Source organism: Arachis hypogaea, chromosome 13 (assembly GCF_003086295.3).
Source record: "Arachis hypogaea cultivar Tifrunner chromosome 13, arahy.Tifrunner.gnm2.J5K5, whole genome shotgun sequence".
Taxonomy (NCBI): Eukaryota; Viridiplantae; Streptophyta; class Magnoliopsida; order Fabales; family Fabaceae; genus Arachis; species Arachis hypogaea.
The window spans coordinates 15,512,759-15,532,368 of record NC_092048.1 but is presented as its reverse complement, the minus strand read 5'-3'; the positions used below and the strand labels follow the sequence as shown (position 1 = coordinate 15,532,368).

The following is a 19,610-nucleotide window of genomic DNA, read 5'->3' as shown; positions in this document are numbered from 1 at the left end:
AGGGATTGTTAACTGTGTTTGGTTGCTTAAGCGTTGCTTAGCATATTGTTCGTCTCTGTGTTACAAGAGTGTGATTTCTGGTGCAATAACAAATTCGCTTTTGAGTTTGATATTGTTTGATAATTTGGAACTGACTTATAATAAAAATATGTTGTCAGAAAATTTTATAAATAGATGGAAAATTTATCCAAAGCAGTACCGTTACAATTGACTCCAGGTAAGCTAGCCTCATTAAAACCTCCTTGAGCAAAACCCTTTTGGGAAAAAATCTCAAGTTAGGAAAAAGAGTACTAGCATGCTGCTTCTTGCTAACTGTAATATTGCTTTAAAGAATTGACATTCCATGTATTTGGAATTCTGGTGCCATCAAATTGTTCTAGTTTATATGCTCCTCGTCCGAGGACTTCATGCACTCGGTAAGGGCCATCCTAGGCTGCTGCAAGCTTTCCATGGGAGGAAGGTCAGCGAACCTCTTCAGTTTTTCTTGGTACCAAATCTCCAATGTTAAATGATCTTGGTTGGACCTTTTTATCGTGTCGTCGGTCGATCTGCTGTTGTAGAGCTTGGTGGCGAATGGCTGATGTATTCCTCACCTCTTCTATTAAGTCAAGTTCTGCTCGGCGAGCCCGATCATGGTGCTCGGCTTGCGCTCGCATTGAGTGTTGTGAAATCTCCAGCGGGATCATTGCTTTAGACCCATATACCAGACGAAATGGGGTTTCCTTAGTGGTTGAATGCGTCGTGGTATTGTATGACCATAGTACTTCTGGAACAAGTTCGGCCCACAGTCCCTTGGCATGGTCGAGCTTTTTCCTCAAGGCATGAAGGAGGACCTTATTAGCAGCCTCTGCTAATCCGTTAGATTGTGGGTGTTCCACAGATGAGAAGTGTTGTTTTATCTTTAGATTCTGCAAAAAATCTTTGAAATTATGGTCGGTAAACTGTCGACCATTGTCAGTGACAATATGACGAGGTATACCAAATCGACATATGATATTTTTCCAAACAAAGGATATCATTTGTGATGATGTGATTCTTGCTAAAGGCTGTGCTTCGATCCATTTAGAGAAATAGTCGATGGCAACTACCAAATATTTCACCTGTCTTGGGGCAGTGGGGAATGGCCCGAGGATATCGATTCCCCACTGGTTGAACGGCCAACTTACCACTGACTGGTGAAGGTGTTCTGTCGGTATGTTGATGATCGGATCATGTTTCTGACAGTGGTCACAAGTTCTGACCTTTTGTCTGCTATCTTCCCACAACGTTGGCCAGTAAAAACTGGCGCAAAGTATTTTCTGTGCCAGGCCTCTTGCCCCGGAATGTATTTTGAAAATTCCTTCGTGAGCTTCGACTAATGCAAGATCGGCCTCAGACCTGTCTAAGCATTTCAAAAGTGGTCGGGAATATCGCCGCCTATACAGGACGTTATTCATTAATGTAAAGAAAGAGGCCTGCCTTCTAAATTTTTTCTTATCTGAGACCCCTTCTGGGATGGAACCATCTCGGAGATATTGCATATAGGGCAGCTGCCAACTTTCGTCATTTGAGATGCTTAAAATGTTAACCGTATTAATGCTCGGCTTATCTAAAGTGGATTGTAAGAGTGTTGCCGTGTGTGCCTGTGTAGTGGCTAACTTTGATAAAACATCTGCCCTGTTATTTTGGTCTCTAGGGATATGGCAAATTTTAATTTTTAAAAAACTGTTTATTAACTGCAGAACAATATCTAGATATTTTAACAAAATTTGATCCTTTGTTTGAAAACTTTGATTTACTTGTTGAACAACTAACAACGAATCACAATAGACCTTTAAGCTAGTAATGTGTAAATCGATGGCTAACCTGAGCCCAGCAATGAGATCTTCGTACTCAGCCTGGTTATTACTGGCTTTGAAAGAGAATCACAGAGAATGTTCCAGGATTATTCCCTCCGAACTTTCTAATAATATCCCCGCTCCAGACCCTTGGGGGTTTGAAGCTCCGTCAACGAACAAGGTCCATTCCGAGCTTTCTGCGTCCAGGTATGGCTCTGTGAGTTCGGCAACAAAATCAACCAAGTACTGGGACTTGACGGATCCCCTTGGTTGGTATTGTATATCAAATTCTAAAAGCTCTATGGCCCATTTGATAAGTCATCCTGCTAGTTCAGGTTTAGAAAGAATCTGCCGAAGAGGATGTCCGGTTTTGACAATGATTGTGTGACTCTGGAAATATGGTCGGAGTCATCTTGATGAAAAAACTAGGGCCAGGGCGAGCTTTTCTAACTTCGGGTAGCGAAGCTCGACGCTTTGTAATGACTTGCTCACAAAATAAACTGGCTGTTGAACTTTGTCAGTTTCTGTTATAAGGACAGAACTAATTGCCACGTCAGTAATAGACAAGTATATATATAACGGCTGACCGAGTTTTGGTTTTTGAAAAACAGGTGGTTTTGAAAGAAATTGTTTCAAACTCGTGAATGCAGCTTCACAGTTTTCGTTCAATTCAAAATGTTTTGTAGTCTTTTTTAAACACTGGAAAAAGTTAGAGGATTTAAGTGCTAAACATGGTAAAAATCTTGATAAAGCGGCTAGTCTTCCTGTTAGTCGTTGAACTTCCTTTATTGTTGTTGGGCTCTGCATGTCAAGTATTGGTTGACATTTTTCTGGATTTGCTTCAATGCCTCAGCTTGTGAGGATAAATCCGAGGAATTTTCCTCCCTGAACACTGAAGGTGCACTTTTCAGGATTTAATCTCATGTTATATCGGTCGGATCTGTCCAAAGATCTCAGCCAGGTCCTGGATATGGGAGTTGTCGACGACTGTTTTGGCAACCATGTCGTCAACATAAACCTCGATATTCCGGCCTATTTGCTGCTCGAAGACCTTGTTCATCAGCCTTTGGTACGTTGCTCCTACATTCTTTAAACCAAAAGGCATAACATTATAGCAGTAATTACCATACTCGGTTATGAAGGTCGTTTTTTCTTAGTCTGATGAATGCATGAGAATCTGGTTATAACCAGAGTATGCGCCCATGAAACTCAAAGTACCGTAGCCACAAGAGTTGTCAACTAAAGTATCAATGCAAGGAAAAGGATAAGCATCTTTAGGACATGTCTTATTTAAGTCATTAAAATCGACGCACATGCGCCACTTACCGTTATTCTTTTTTACCATAACAACATTGGCTAGCCATGTTGTGAACCTGATTTCTCTGATAAAATTAGCATCAATGAGCTTTTTAACCTCCGCCAAGGATGCAATCCGTTTCTTCGCTCCGAGATTTCTCTTCTTTTGGGAGATTGGCCGAGCTGCTGGATTAATCGCCAATTTGGTGTAATAACAGATGGATCTATTCCCGGCATATCGCCAGAAGTTCAAGCAAACAAGTCAGCATTCTCTCGCAAAAAACGTACGAGTTGTTCTCTGTCTTCAGTACTGATCGAAGTTCCCACAAAAGTGAATTTCATTGGATCCTTGGTTAAGGCGACCTTTGTTAATTCCTCATTTGGCATAGGTCGATCTTCAAAGTCGGCCCTAGGATCTAGCTCGGCCAGTATTGGTTGCTCGGATTGTATGGAGTTGACGCGTGCTGTGTTGTTCTTTTTGATAGGCTTCAAGCTTGTGTTATAACATTGCCGAGCTTCATGATGGTCACTGTGGATTGTAGCTACTACATTGTCCTGCACAGAAAACTTAACACAAAGGTGAACCGTGGATACAATTGCAGCAAATCTATTTAAAAATGGTCTTCCTAATATAAGATTATAAGGGCTAAAGCAGTCGACTACAAGATACTGAATGTCTTGTGTCTTAAATAATGGTTGCTCACCGAGTGTGGTTTGTAACCACACAGAACCCAAAATAGGGACTCGCTCCCCTGAAAATCTGACCAAGTCTCCGAGATATGGCTGCAAAATGTTGTTGTTTAGCTTCATTTTTTTCAAATGTGGTAAAAAATAACACGTCGGCACTGCTTCCTGGATCAAGTAATACTTTTCGGACTATCAGGTCTCCCAGCTGAACAGAAATTACAACAAGGTCGTCAAAGTTGGTATCAACACAATTAAAGTCGGTCGAATGGAAGGTCATTTCTGGAATGCCCTAAACCGGTTAGGGATCTTTGGGGGCATCTGTGACTGCCAACATGGCCCTGTAAGTGCGTTTTCAGGCCGAGCTTGTGTGTCCGCCTCCAGCGTATCCTCCCGAGATACAGTTGATCACCCATCTAGGTTGGGCCGGAGCTTTATCTTTTTCTTTTGAAGATGGTTCTGCTGCTGAGGGGTCAGAGCCAGGGATTGCTTTCTTCTGCATATGTCCTGCAATAAATTTATCAAGATGGCCTTGTCTTGCGAGGCGCTCCAGGAGATCTTTGGCAATCACACATTCATCAGTTGTGTGTCCGTGCTTCTGATGAAATGTGCAATATTTAGATTTATCGACGCTTTTCTATTCTGGGTAATTGCCAGCTTTACGGGGAGGCTTAATTAACTTGGAATTGAGTATCTCCTTGATAATGTCGTCTCTCTTTGTGTTGAACTGAGTGTATGACTCATAACAGACGGGGAACTGGTTTAAAGGCTTTCTTGCTATCCCGCGATTTATCTTCCTCTTTGCTAGGGGCCGACCTTTCTGTCTTTTGTGCTTGCCAAAGTTCTTCAACGTCTATCTGTCCTTTGACTTTTTCGCAAAACTCGGCTAGGGTTTTAGGTTTAGCCACAGCGATTGTCTCCTGAAATTTACCTGGACGAAGGCCACTTTTAATGGCATGGAGATGGACTTCAGGGTGAAGATCAGGGATTCTCATGGCGACCTTTGTAAAACGGGTAATGTAATCCTTCAGGCTCTCTTGTGGACCTTGTTTAATGGTCGTCAAGTAGTCGGAATCATGCAAATATATTGCCGATGCTGCGAAATAATCTTCGAACTGCTTGGCCAACTCCTGAAAGCGTGATATTGAATCTGCAGGCAAAGAGCAAAACCAGTCAAGTGCAGGACCATCTAAAAAGGATGGAAAATAACGGCATAGAATAGGGTCGGATGCACTGTTAACGATCATAATAGATCGAAATTTTTTAATGTGCTACTTTGGGTCTCCTAGCCCATCATATGGGGTTAAAGTCGTTGGTAGGGTGAACTGTCTGGGAAGTTGGAAGTTCATTATGTCGGCTGTGAATGGTCCGGCAGAGTTATCGCGCTCATCTTCCTCAGTATCGGGTTGGGCTCCTTCACTTCGATGGCCCCCGTCATCATCATTTCGAGATGTCTCAGAAACATGAGTCGGCGCCAATTAACGCTCGTTATTCTCCTGTCGCTCATGGTGATCATTGTTGTGCTCTATTCGAGCATTAACTAGTTGCGCGATTTGGTTTTGCATTCTTTGATTTTCCTCTGCCATCCGTTGATTCGCTTGTTGAAGCTTGGTCACCATCCGTAGGAGCTCGGATGAGGTGGGAGGAGGAACATCAGTCATGGGTGGATTTAATGGTGTTTTGGGGCCCTTGGCAAATAATATCTTAAGTTTTCCGGCCCCACAGTGAGCGCCAAATGTTCTTGCCTGATTAATCCGAGGTATAGCTCGTCCCCTGGTAAGATCGGCAGACTCCTCAGTTGGAACGTGATATACGTCGGCGATGGAGGAACAGTGGAGGTGGGTACCTACCTGCAAAGGCATTCCAACGCTCAAGTTAGTGTAAATAGATAAGAGTTATTTCTCAGAAGAAGTTGCATACCTTCTAAAGTTTTCTCGTCCTTTTTATACTCAAGTGGACAAGGTTGGCCGTTTCCTTTCTGCTGTAACGCCGAGAGGGGAAATTAATTGTGTATCTAACGTTATAGATTTGAGAGTTAATTATGGTTATTATGAATATGTCGGTTATGACTAAGAATTAGACGTTTCCAAACTATAACTTGTAACCGATGTTTACTGGTCATATCATATTAAATTAATAAATTTTTTATCTTATAAATTCTTTATTTTTTATATTAAATTAATTTCATGTACTTCTCACATCTACAACATTAACAAAACTAAATCAGTAACAAACAAATAGCTATGGAAATATAATTTCAATGCAAAATTAATGTCTTGAATTCTCTAATTGATAGTTTAAAATTTCAATGCAAAAGTAATGTATAGAAAAACAAAAGTGACGTTGATAACCACTGTATTGACAATAATGTTAATTAAATGGCATGGCTTTGGCGGCACAGGGGTCGTCGTATACTACATGAATGAGAGTAATAATCTTGGTTGATTAAGTCATGAATCAACACGCGGTTCCTTTTCACATTACATCTCTACTATATATATTTCCATACTATAAGTATGAGCGAAGATGAGACATGAGATTATATATTCACCATCAATCACCAAGTACAAGTATTGTATGCAACAAAAAAGATGGCTTTCAACAATGCTAGAGTCATCCTTCTAGTCCTCCTCGTTGTCTATGGTATTCATCATACTCTCTAAGTCTAATATGTGATCTACTATAAGGAAATTAAACCTACGGTATGGGATCATGTTTATAGTTCATTTGAGTCAGTTTTTTTAATTTTTCTCTTTATTCGTTCATACTTTTTTATTTGCTAAATATATTATTACATTTACTGATTTACTTCTCTTAAACTTTATTCTTATTACATATGGCGCCCAGTCTCTCCTAATTCACCTTTTTGTGAGATGAAATACCAAAAAGAACCCTTCGCCAGTTTTCCTTCCAATTTAAATTGGTTATGAAATTACTTTTTAAAAAATATTTAAGTTAATAAAAAAATATATAAATAATTATATTGTTAATACATCTGTTAAAAGAAGAGTTTTTATTTATTTATTTAATTTTTTGTATAACTTTTATTTATTTGTTTTATACTAAAATTATTTTTTTGAGGTCAACAATAATCGAATTTTAAATTTTTAAGTCATAAAAAATTTAACATTATGTCATTATATTATTGTTCTCAAAAACTTAAAAAGAATACATAAATAATTATATTTCTAACAAAATCAAATCATATTTAGAGAGAGAGAGAACGGAGATGGTTGTATCCACAGGTAAGGGTGAAAAAGGAAAGGTAGTTTTAGGAAAACAAATAATTAGAGGGATCATTGTAGTTTGGTAAACAAGATAGATATCAAGTGTAATAATCAAAGCAAAGGTCATGAAATATTAGTGTAATTTAGCCAAACTCTAATTGGATTGTTTGGTATATGGTGATGCAGGGGCAAGTTTTTTGGGAGGCGAAATGAAAGGTGTGGATGCTAAAATCTGCCCTCAAATATGTTACGGGGCATCATACATGACATGCCCCTCTTCAGGTGATATGCAACTCCCTCCAAAATGTAACTGCTGCGTTGCATCCACTGGCTGTACCCTTTACAACGTTGATGGAACCACCATTTGCACTGCTCCCTAGCTACCTAGATAGTAATAATGTATTACACTCATCACAGTTCAATAGGTGTAATTGTAATTCCATATGATGTTATGAATGCATATGCAAACAAACTAAGACTTCATTGTCTCCCTTAAACTAAATAAATAAATTCATCACTCTACAACTTTTCTTTCCTTTTTTTCTAGTTTGATAATGCAAAATCGTCACCTAACAATAATTGTCAAATAAAATAACATGGTTGTGAGAGTTAGACTAAATCGATCGGTTTGACCTCTTTGGAATTGTAACTTTAAAAACCTCTCTTTTCTAGAATACAAAATAATTCATAATATTTTTTAGTTTTTGTAATTCTTCATGATATTATATTATTAGTATCCTAACAAAGGATGTGTTAGGGGTGAAAACAAGGATGTGTTAGGGGTGAAAACAGATCAGGTCAGACTAGACTTTACTCTTAATAAATCTTGACTGTCATGTAGTTATTTGGCCTGAACCTGACTTGCAGCCTATTATAAACTCTTTATAAAGTATTAGGTCTGACTTGTGGCCTGGTTTAAAGTCTGTTAAAAAACTTGATAATTTTTTTTTACAAAAATAAAAATATTATTTAAAAAATTATTTTTTTAATAAAAATATTTATATGTAATATATCATATTTAATATTTACAAGAATTTTTAATCTTTTAAAGTATTTAAAATATACAAAAATATTTATAATAAAATATAATAAATTTAAAATATCTCATAATTTTGATAATAATAAAAAAGTATTTATATATTAATTATGTTTTACCAGGCCTAAACAGGCCTGACAGGCCAATAAGACTAATTAGTGAGCCTGGACTTAGCCTATTAATATATTAAGGTTTTTAAAAGAACTGAACCTGTGCCTCTTTTATAACAGACTAGGCCAGGACAAGCTAAACACAGGTCAGACTGCATATCTCTGACAGACTGGTTAGCCTTTTTCCATCCTTAGATGTATATGACAGTTAGTAAAAGGGTATATATTTTTTGAGAAATGTTATAGGTACAAATTTTTTAATTACATTTATTTATAAAGATAGAATATTGAGATAGAGATACAAAGATACAAAATCATGTTTGGTAAATGAGACATGAATAGAAATATTGTATCTGGAGATATTGAATTAGTGTATTTTGTATCTATCCTGACAAGGATAGTGAGACATTAAGGAAGAACACAACGTTATTTTTTATTTTTTAATTTTTTATAATTATACCTTTTATTATTATATTTTTTCTCAAATTTTTTGAATGAAAAAAAATGAGAATAAATTAAACTTTTAAAATTTGTTCTAGTTTATCACCAAATAAAATATAAGAACACTAATTTTTATGTCTCTATCATTTGTGTCTTATTCTCATGTCTTGTTCTCAAAATTAAATACAACATTTATCAACTAAATCTAACCAAGTTAAATAATAAAGTTTAGATGAGTTAATGAGTGAGAGTGATGAGAATAATTTTTGTTGATGTTAGATCAATTTAATTAGCTTGATTGACAAAAAAATTTGAATGTATGACATTATTCTTTATTAAATATATGAATATCATTATAAATAAATTATTATTTTTTATCATAAAAAATTTAAGCGCTAATAATTTAATCACAAAAAAAATATAAACTAACTCGATAACTATAAAAGAAATTAGATTAATTCGACAATACTGGCTAAATATGTAGTTTGTTTGATAATTTTATCAAATATTTTAGAATAATTTTATTAAAGTAGACTAGTTTTTTATAGAGAAATTATGTCTCTTTATTCTCACTTAGAGGTTTCGATTTCGAATCTCACTCCTAATTTTAAAAAAAATTAATTTTTTATGAATATTGTATTCTCTTATATTTTTCATATTAAAATTGTTGCTTAAATTTTTTATAATTAAAAATAAAAATTTATTCTATTATTATTATTATTATTATTATTATTATTATTATTAGAAAAAGAAGAATGTTACAAGATCATCAGAATATATTATTTTTGACTATCAGTTAATTATTAATATTTAAAAATATAGACTAAAAACATGTTATTAAATTATTAGATTATAAAAAATAAATTAATGACAAAAAATAATAACTAAAAATAATAAATTCTAATAAATCTTATTATTATTATTATTATTATTATTATTATTATTATTATTATTATTATTATTATTATTATTATTATTATTATTATGCTCAGTTTCTAAACCCTAAACAATTAATTTATAATAGTTAGATTGTGGTCCTTCGTCATAACCACACTTGGTACTAGTTCTAGTTTTTCAACTCTTAAAGTTGACAAATATCTCAAATAATAGACAACTTATTTATTAAATGTATATGTATATATATTATTATAAATAAATTATTATTTTTATCATAGAAAATTTAAGCCCTAATAATTTAATCGCAAAAAATATAAACTAACTCGATAGCTATAAAAAAAATTAGATTAATTTGACAATACTAACTAAATATGTAGTTTGTTTGATAATTTTATCAAATATTTTAGAATAACTTTGTTAAAGTAAACTAATTTTTGTGGATATTGTATATATTATCTTATATTTTTCATATTAAAATTGTTGCATAAATTTTTTATAATTAAAAATAAAATTTATTCTATTATTATTATTAGAAAAATATTACAGAATTATCAAAATTTATTATTTTTATTTATTAATTAGATATTAATATTTTAAAATATGAACAAAAAAAATATATTATTAAATTATTAAATTAAAAAAAATGAATTAATTATTAATAAAAATAACGATAAAAAATAATAAATTTTAATGGCCTTTAAATTTTTTATTATTATTATTATTATTATTATTATTGTTATTATTGTGTCTGTATAAGTATAAATATGAGATGTAAGATCCACCAAGGTTGCAAAAACAACCATGGCTTTCAATAAGGTTGGAGTGATCTTTCTTGTCATGGTCATCTGCGGTAACAACCGACTTCTATCTCCTCCTTAATTCATCAATTAGTGTTGCATGTGCTTCTTTCTTTCATTATTTTTTGTTTTCGTTCTCTCTTTTTAATTTATCCAAAACATGAAATTATAATATTATAATATATATATATATATATATATATATAGATGAGGAAATTAATTAAATCTGATAGCTAGGTAGTATGTAAATCTTAGTTTCTGACTTTGTGTTATGAATTATGGTATGATGAAGGTATGATTATTTTGGAAGGAGAAGTGAAAAGAGTGGAAGGGTGCGAACAGGTATGCTATGAGGCAGCATACATGACGTGTCCATCGTCGGCGTCAGGGGAAGAGCACCTCTCTCCAGCATGTAACTGCTGCCTTGCACCTCGCGGCTGTACCCTTTACAACTCTGATGGATCTACCATTTGCACTGCTAATTAATTCCTAATATATAATATATATGTCTACTCGCACTCTTTTAATTTTGCTGTAATAAGGTGAATAATGCAGTCATGCACACTGCAGAGTATGTATCAAGTCAAGCTTCTTTAAACCATTGGAGCTGGTTTAGAGATAACATACAATTTTAATTTGTGCTGAGTATGTTTGAAGTGTTAGCAAACTTTATAAACAAAAGTATCTGTCCTTTTATGTTTTCTTTTTCTTTTTCTTTTTTTTTTTTTTATTTTCTGATCAAAGTTCAAAGTTCAAACACATAAAATAAAAATAAAAAACCTAAACATAGAGTACTATAGAATCTCATTTTATACTCGAATCAAATGCAGTAAAAAAATTTACTCTAATTTAATAAAAATAATATTATATATATAAATTAGTGTCTATTTAAGATGTTTAATAAATTTTAAAATATAGAAAATTTGTAAAATTCAAATATAAAATCCAATTTGAAAATAACCAACGATTAAGTAAATATGTTAGTACACTAAAGTTACATCTTTCTTTTGATTTTTTATTTGAAAAAAGTCCAGGAAATCAAAGGAAAAATAAAAGTTGTTTGCTACTCAACCACAATAAGTCAAACGATATCCCTTGTTGGCTACTGTGAGACGCAATATAGTTTTGAGTTTTGACTAACTCAAAATTCAGATTCAAAGCAACCAAAAAAAAAATGTTTATTATTATTAGACTTCATAATGGATGTTTTAATCTGTCCCCTTCTTACATGTCAATAAATTTACTCATTAATATATTTAAGACACCTGGATTAATAAAAGAAATTAATTTTCACTTTATTAATAAAACTGATACATAATAAAACTGATATATATATATATATCATAATTTAATATTTTAATTAGAGATTAGAAAAAACCATCGTAACATGACAAATGATAAGCAAACAGCACTGCACAAAAGTTGACCATCTTAAGTCAAGAAATATATAGATAGGAACAAAATTAGAAGAGCTTGATCCAGGTAGCACTGCACAAAAGTTGACCATCTTAAGTCAAGAAATATATAGATAGGAATAAAATTAGAAGAGCTTGATCCAGGTAACGTGAGGGTTTACTTTTTATTTTTTAAGTTCTAACCAGAAATTTATATTCAAACACATGAATATGCATAGTAAATTAACAACAAACAGTTTATAAGTAATGCAAATAATAATATAATACTTTCCATTTGCTAGAAAGCAGTAACAATGGAATATATGTTCGATTTTGTTCTTTGTCAGAATGCAAATCTGAGTTGATTGCTTAATTTTCTATTACTGTGAAAAATTAAATTTAACCAACAAGCAAAATTCTATCATTTTAAAATCTGTTGTCTCTCATAAGTGCTGTCAAATGCTTTAAAGAATGTGAAATTTCAGCATAATTAGGATGTAATATATCACCTGCAATAAATGAATTTGTCTTTTGTCCTATAACAATCCAACTACATCAGACATCTTTTGGATTTCTTTCTGTATCATAGTTCGCCTCAAAGATCTAGCTTCATTCTAATGTCTTGATGTAGCATACATGTTAGAAAGCAATACATATGGGGAAGAATTGTCAGGTTTTAACTTAATAAAGTTCTTAGCTGCTCGCTCTCCCCTTATGTCATCACCATGAATTCGGCAAGCTCCCAATAAATTGGCCCAAATCATAGCATTCGATTCGACATTTAATTTGTCGATGAACTCTTCAGCTTCTTTGAGATTACCCCAGCAACCAAGAAGATCCACAATGCAAGCATAGTGATCAGCCCTGGGTTCAATGCCATAACAGTTCACCATGAGATAAAAAACTTGACAGCCCTCGGAAACCCACCTTGCATGGCTGCGAGCAGTGAGCACTCCAAGGAATGTGACATCATCTGGTGTAACACATGAGTGAGCCATCTCATTGAAGACCTTCAGAGCGCTTTCTGCATGACCATTTTTTGCAAATCCAACTATCATTGAGTTCTAAGAAATCACATCTTTTTTAATACCCATTTCTTCAAAAACTTGCACAGCACTTTTTACATCCCCACATTTAGCATACATGTCTATGAGTGCACTGCTGGTTAACTCATCCAAGTCAAAACCAGTATGGAATATTAGAGAATGTATCTCTTTCCCATCTTGCAATGCCGATAAGAGAGCACAAGCTTGAAGAACTGAAACAAATGTTGCTTGGTCAAGGAAGATACTGTTGTCCCGCATTTCTCGGTATGAATTTATGGCCTCGTAACAGCAATCATTTTGAGTATACCCAGAAATTAAAGCAGTCCACATAACAATGCTTTTAAGGTTCGAAAACTCTGAGAAAAGTAAGTTGGCATCTGCAATCCTTTGTGAGTCCATATACATGCCCAACAAAAAGGTACCTAAGAACTCATTACCACATAAAAGACCCCTCTTAACTATAGCACAGGGGATTTGCAACCCTAGAGTTACCTGAGAACCCTTACAAGCATCTATCAGGCTTGCAAATGTAATTTCCGATGGCTTGAGCCCCAATGCCAGCATCTCACTAAGAAGATTAATAGCTTCTTTTATATTTTTCAAAGTATATCCTGAAATTAGAGCATTCATGGATACCACACTCCATTCAGGCATGCTAGAATAGATTTTTCATGCATCTTCAATGGACCAGCATTTAGAATACATGTCAATAAGAGAACTTCCAACAAAAAGGTTTGTTTCTAATCCCAACTTAACTGCCAGGCAATGGAACTGCAATCCTGCTTCTAATAACTTAACATTTCCACAAGCGCTAAGTATGCTTGCCAAAGCTACCTCGTTAGGTACTGTGCCATGTAACCTCATTCTATTGAACAGTTTGAAAGCATCGATTTCCTCTTCTTCCTGCACGTATCCAACAATAATGGCATTCCAAGAAATGTTATCTCGGGTTTTCATGCGCTCAAACTGTTTCCTAGCTTCCTTCAAAGCCCCAGCCTTGGCATACATATCTACCAATGCATTGCTCACAAATAAATTGTTTGCAAAACTTCTCTTGATAACAACTAAATGCACCTGACGACCAATTTCTAAGCTTTCAAAACAAGCACACGAACTCAAAATGCTAGTGAAGGTAAATTCATCTGGTTCGATGGTACGTCGTGTCATATCAAGGAATAGCTCCATTACATGACTGGAATAACCATTCTGTGCATAAACTCCCAGCATGGCATTCCAAGTGACCATATTTTTCTCAGACATGACATCAAATACTTGCTTTGCAGCATCTAACATTTTGTACTTTCCATACATACTGATCAAAGAACTTCCCACATATATACTAGAATCCAAACCTTGTTTGATAGCCTCTCCATGGACTAGTAACCCATAATCCAACGCAGCTAAGCCGGCAATCGCACTAAGAACACTTACCAGTGTGGACCTTGAGGACTTTATACCACACTTCCTCATTTCGAGAAAAAACTCAATGGCCTCCTTATGATGGCCCCTCTTAGCATGACCAGAGATCATCGCATTCCATGCCACAACATTGCTAGTGTGCATGTCTCGAAACAATTTACAGGCATCATCCAGCTTACCTAAATTCACAAGAGCATTGAGAACAGTCACAAAAACCACCTGGTCAGGAGAGCAGCCAGCTGTCTGTATTTTGTCAAACACCTGGAGGGCGTCCTGCGGCATCCCTGCTCGAACATAACCAGAAATCAAAGCCGTGCAAGAAACAGTGTCCAAGTGGACTGCAGCGTCAAATATGGCGCTAGCATGGCGGAGAAAGCCACATTTAGCATAGAGATCGATAAGAGCACCCTGGCAGAACGGATTGGACTCAAAACCTGCCTTGATCACGTAGGAGTGAAGCAGCGTGCCGAATTCAACGTTCTTGAGCTTTGAACAAACAGATAGAGCTATAGCGTGCGTGAATTGGTCAGACAACTGACTGAAACGCATCATAGAAACGAAACACCGGAGTGCATTTTGGAATAACTCCTGCCTTGAGTACATGGAAATGATGGAATTATAAACGGATAAATGTCTCTGACGGGGATGGAGCTGGTGGAAGAACCTCTGAGCGAAAGGGACATTGCTGGCAGCGGCGTAGAGATCGATGGTGGCACTTGCGAGGAAGCCATCAGAGGAAATGTCGTGTTTGATGGCGTGTGCATGAACAACTTTGGCCATTTCCCCGTCTCGGTGGTTGGGAATATTGTCGAACACATGGTAGTCGTGATGGTGATGGGGATTAGTTTTAGTTTGTTGTAAGCGGAAGCAAATGCGGAGAAGGTCGTCGTAGACTTGTGAGATGGAAGGAGGAGAAGGGGAAGGGCAGTGCTGAATGGTGAGTGAATAAGGTCTTAAGAATAAGAAACCTTGGACTTGAGGTGCAACTGCAAGGCTCATTGACAAACAAACAAAACTACCTTGTTAATGCTATCTGTCTATACTTCCAACTTCAACCTGCTGGCTACGGGACTACATCCAATACTCACCACCATCTTTGTACTTGCATCCCTGAATTTTGACATATTTGGACGATGGGTGGTAGGGGTACTGTGGTACTCATATGTGGTCACTAATCCTATGTATATAGGTGAGTTCTCTCGTGGCTAAATCTCTCATGGCCGTATTGACCATCTAATCGGAGATTGACATTTGACATGAATATTTAAAAGAAAATTTTTACTCAGTTTTCTAATCAACAGTTATGTTATAATAATGTGATGTAAGTTTTTATTAATGAACTATAGTTTAAATGATATAATTTTTTTATTTTTATCTAAAAATTTTAGATTTGAGTCTTACTTTTAAGTCTTAATTTAAAAAAAATGAGATAAATTTTATAAGGCGCAGGATGCGGTGGCAATGCTATGGAGCTGCCTTTGCTAGCAAAACGACGTTGCAATGGTGTTTTTGTTTTTGCAAAGAAGATGATGGTCAGGTGAGCAGCATGTGCTTGGATTTGATTAAGCCTTGCTAAATGCTTATTCTTCAGTAACATAAAAAAAAGAAAATATGTTGTTTTAATACTGGATTACAAATGAAGTCCAACGTATTTTTTGGTATGGCATTCATCAAAAATCCATTTGTTTTTCCCACAAATTTTGAATAATCATTTTTTTTGTGTGAACCCAATTACATCTCACATGATATTATCATAGTAACTCACTAAAATTTATCGCACATTATCATAATCTAACTATTGATGCGAGTTTAAAAGATTATCTTTGCAAACACCCATACCAAATGTCAAGCTTGGGTTGGATGGTCAACACCCAGCCACTATTAGTTTTGGAAGACTTAGCCACTAAAAAAGTTACCATGCATATATAAGTTAATGGCATAGTTATAAAAAATTCAGATCCAAACTGATAATTGATCCGGTCATACGATTGAGTTATTAGGTCATTAGTTTAATTATTGGATCACATGTTGAATCGGTTAATCGGTCATAATTAAATATAAATATAAGATTATTAAAAATAAACTTAAAATTAAAAATTTAAGAGCATGCCTTCACATACACAATAATAATAATCAAGTATCAATTTATAAACATATATAAATCACATAATTAATTATGTAAATATAAATAATAAATTATTCACTAATACAAAATATTTTTTTAATTTAAATAAATAAAAGAACAAAATATAACACAATTAGTGAATTAATAATTAACAAACTATTGAAAAATGTAAGTTCAACTAATTTATAAATAAATCCATCAAATACCATTATACCAGTAATCCAATATTACTTTTTACTCAATGTTAAATCAACTCTTATTATAACAATTAAAGACAAAGACTAAGACTATGAGTTTCTACACATAAATTATTTAGAGTAAACTACCATTTGTACCCACGAAAGTTGAAAACGCTGATATATCTACCCATAGAAAAAGGAAATTATCATTTGTACCCATAAAAAATAGTTTTTGCAAGCAAAATTATCCAAATCCTAAAAAATTAAATAAAATTCCTAAACTACCATTCTCTGCACCACTATCATCTCCTCCTTCCCCTCTCTCTCTCTCTCTCTCTCATATTTTTTTCAGCCACCCAATTCCAACATCAACCACATACCACCGTATCACCCTCCTCATCATTGTTCACCCCCTTCTCCGCCAGCAACGTCGCAGACCTACGCTGAGCCCAGGAGTACCGTGCCAGCTTCTCCTCGCCACCATCACCATCGGCCTCGAACCAGAGCCTACTGCGTCAGAGACCCTCCTCTTCACGCTACCTTATCGCCGCCATAGCCAACCCTCTTCACATCTTTCTGCGTCGTAGAACCACCACCGTCGTTGCCTGATCCCTGCCGTTGTTATATCTACCTCTCCCCTGATTTCCTTTTGCTTTGTTCTTCATTACAGGTTCATGAACCAATCCATTTTTTGCAGGCTCCGATGGTGTCTCCCCGCAGGTGGAGCATCAGGCCTTCACCCCCGAAGAGGAGGACACCATAATCAGAGCTCACACTCGGTTCGCGGATGAAACATTTTCCGGCGAGTCGCGGCAGTGGAGAGTGATTAATAGCGCGATTGCACCATCGAGAGATTCAGAGTAGAGGAAGGAAGGAAGAGAATGATCGAAGCGAGAGTAGAATTTGTCGAAGAAGGCGATGCAGTCGTCGACGACGGGGTTGATGTCAGGGATGTGGGCGATGAGGCCATCGGAGAAGCCGTGGCCCTGATGGTCAATGGTGCAGGTGGCGAATCCAGCCTTGGCGAAGTAGATGGCGGTGAGCTGGAGGAACCACCTGGATTCGCCGGTAAATCCGTGAACAAGGGCGAGGGTTCTGGTGACGGTTTCGGGGGATAGCGGGAGCCACCATTGAGTGAAGAGCTTGAGGGGTGGTGGTGGATGAAGGGGGTGGTGGTGGAATTTGAGATTAGAAAGGGAAAGAGGGGTGGTGGCAGGGTGAAGAGAGTTAGGGTTAGAAAGGTGATTAGGTGAAGGAGGTGGTGTAGTGGTGAAGATAAGGGTAATTTAGGGATTTTAGGTAATTTTTTAGTGTTTGGATAATTTTGTTGTGCGGAACCCATATTTCATGGGTACAAATGATAATTTCCTTTTTCTATGGGTAGATATGTCAGCGTTTTCAACTTTTGTGGGTACAAATGGTAGTTTACTCAATTATTTATTTTTACAGAAATAAATTTATCTCAGTAATGATTTTCAGTAACAAATTCAACTCACTAGTAATTTTTAGCAACAAAAAATGTAGTTCAACAACAAATTCACTTAATGATAATTTTCAACAACAAAAAATATAGCTCAAAGGATGATATATAACAACAAATTGAACTCAACAACAACAATAAATTTAACTCAATACAGCAATAAATTCAACTCAATACAATAATAAATTTAACTCGATACAATAATAAAAGATGGTTCAGTCATGATTTATAACAACAAAATTGATAAGGACAGGAAAAACAGAAAAAAAAGTGAAAGATAGAGTAGGGGAATGCGAGGACTCACCAGCTACCACGATTGACGGTGACTCAGCTCGAAACCAACGGAAAGGAGGCAACACTACGGACCCGAATACGGCAACATTGCTTGAACAGAGACGACATGGCACGGTGCGAAACTAGAGAGAGAGAGAGAGAGAGAGAGAGAGAGAGAGAGAGAGAGAGAGAGAGAGAGAGAGAGAGAGAGAGAGAGAGAGAGAGAGAGAGAGAGAGAGCACGGCACAAGGGCACCCAAACAAGGCAGCACGGCAGGGAGCTGTAACTCAAGAGAGCGCGACAGAGAGAGAACGCACGACACGGCACGTTGAACTGCGAACCGGCAAGAAAAATGGTTTGGGCAAATGCCATAACCGCTTATTTATAAAGAAACTGATTTATGATGCACTTATTTATAAAGAGGAAACTTGTTACCGAGAAGTTGATATCAATATTTGAACTTGAATTTGTCTATAAATTCTAATTTGATACTTCTTTGATCTATTTTCTGATTCAACAAGTGTAATTAAAAATAAAACAATAAGCTTATAATTAATATAACATAATATTAGAATTAATTTAAAACATATATACCTTTTTTAGTTCCCTTAGGATGCACATGGCTCGGGTGAAGCCGGGTTTACCTTGACCCAGATTCGACTCTAAATAATGACCGGGTTTATTTTTGAGACCCGTATCCGACCTTAGACCCGGTGAAATCACATCAAACTAGCCCCTAAAATATTCAGGGCCGGGACATGTATACCCCTAGTCTAGCCGTCGCCCCACTGCTTTAGCGTCGTCTTTGTCGTTGCGTCGAATTACATATGCTCGAAGCCGTCATCCCACTGCAACTCATCTCGTGTCATTTTTCCGTTGCGCAGCCATTATTTCGCGGCGTCGGTTTTGTTCCATCGCGCTCCAGCCCTCCTCTGCTCCAGTTCTGCTGTGCTACACCCTCCTATGTTCCAGTTCCGCTGCGGGCCGTAGCTTCAGTTCCGCGACGGTCCAATTACCTCTTCTCTAGTTCTGCGATGGTCCAACCACCTCTTCTCCAGGAATCCTATGTCTATACCTTCATCATATAACTGCTTCAATTTAGAAATGGATTCATATGCTTCATCCTTTTACTTCTGTTATGTCGTTGCTCTGTTGTCTTTAATATTTTTGTTTGTGATTTTTTATTCTTGAACTTGTTAAGTTGGTAATTTGCTAAACTATTGGACTGCTGTTGTGTTAATTTACTAAATTGTTAAGTTGTTATAATTTAATTTGTTGAATTTTTCTATTCAGGTTTTGTTGTTATTTATTTGATAAATTGTTGTTGTATACCTATTATTGTTTTTGAGATTATTGGGTTGCTATTTTTTTAATTATTAAATTATTAAT

At 35.7% G+C, this 19,610-nt stretch overlaps 1 non-coding gene and 1 pseudogene across 1 annotated transcript; one reads left to right on the top strand and one right to left on the bottom strand.

Annotated features, from left to right (window-relative positions):
• The first annotated feature begins 10,252 nt into the window (after positions 1-10,252).
• LOC112735784 (uncharacterized) lies at positions 10,253-11,001 on the top strand. The gene is made up of 2 exons (XR_011870347.1): positions 10,253-10,358; positions 10,598-11,001. It is a non-coding gene; the product is annotated as an uncharacterized protein (transcript).
• A 1,312-nt stretch (positions 11,002-12,313) lies between these two features.
• LOC112735783 (pentatricopeptide repeat-containing protein At3g09040, mitochondrial-like) lies at positions 12,314-15,163 on the bottom strand (annotated as a pseudogene).
• Positions 15,164-19,610: the final 4,447 nt, after the last annotated feature.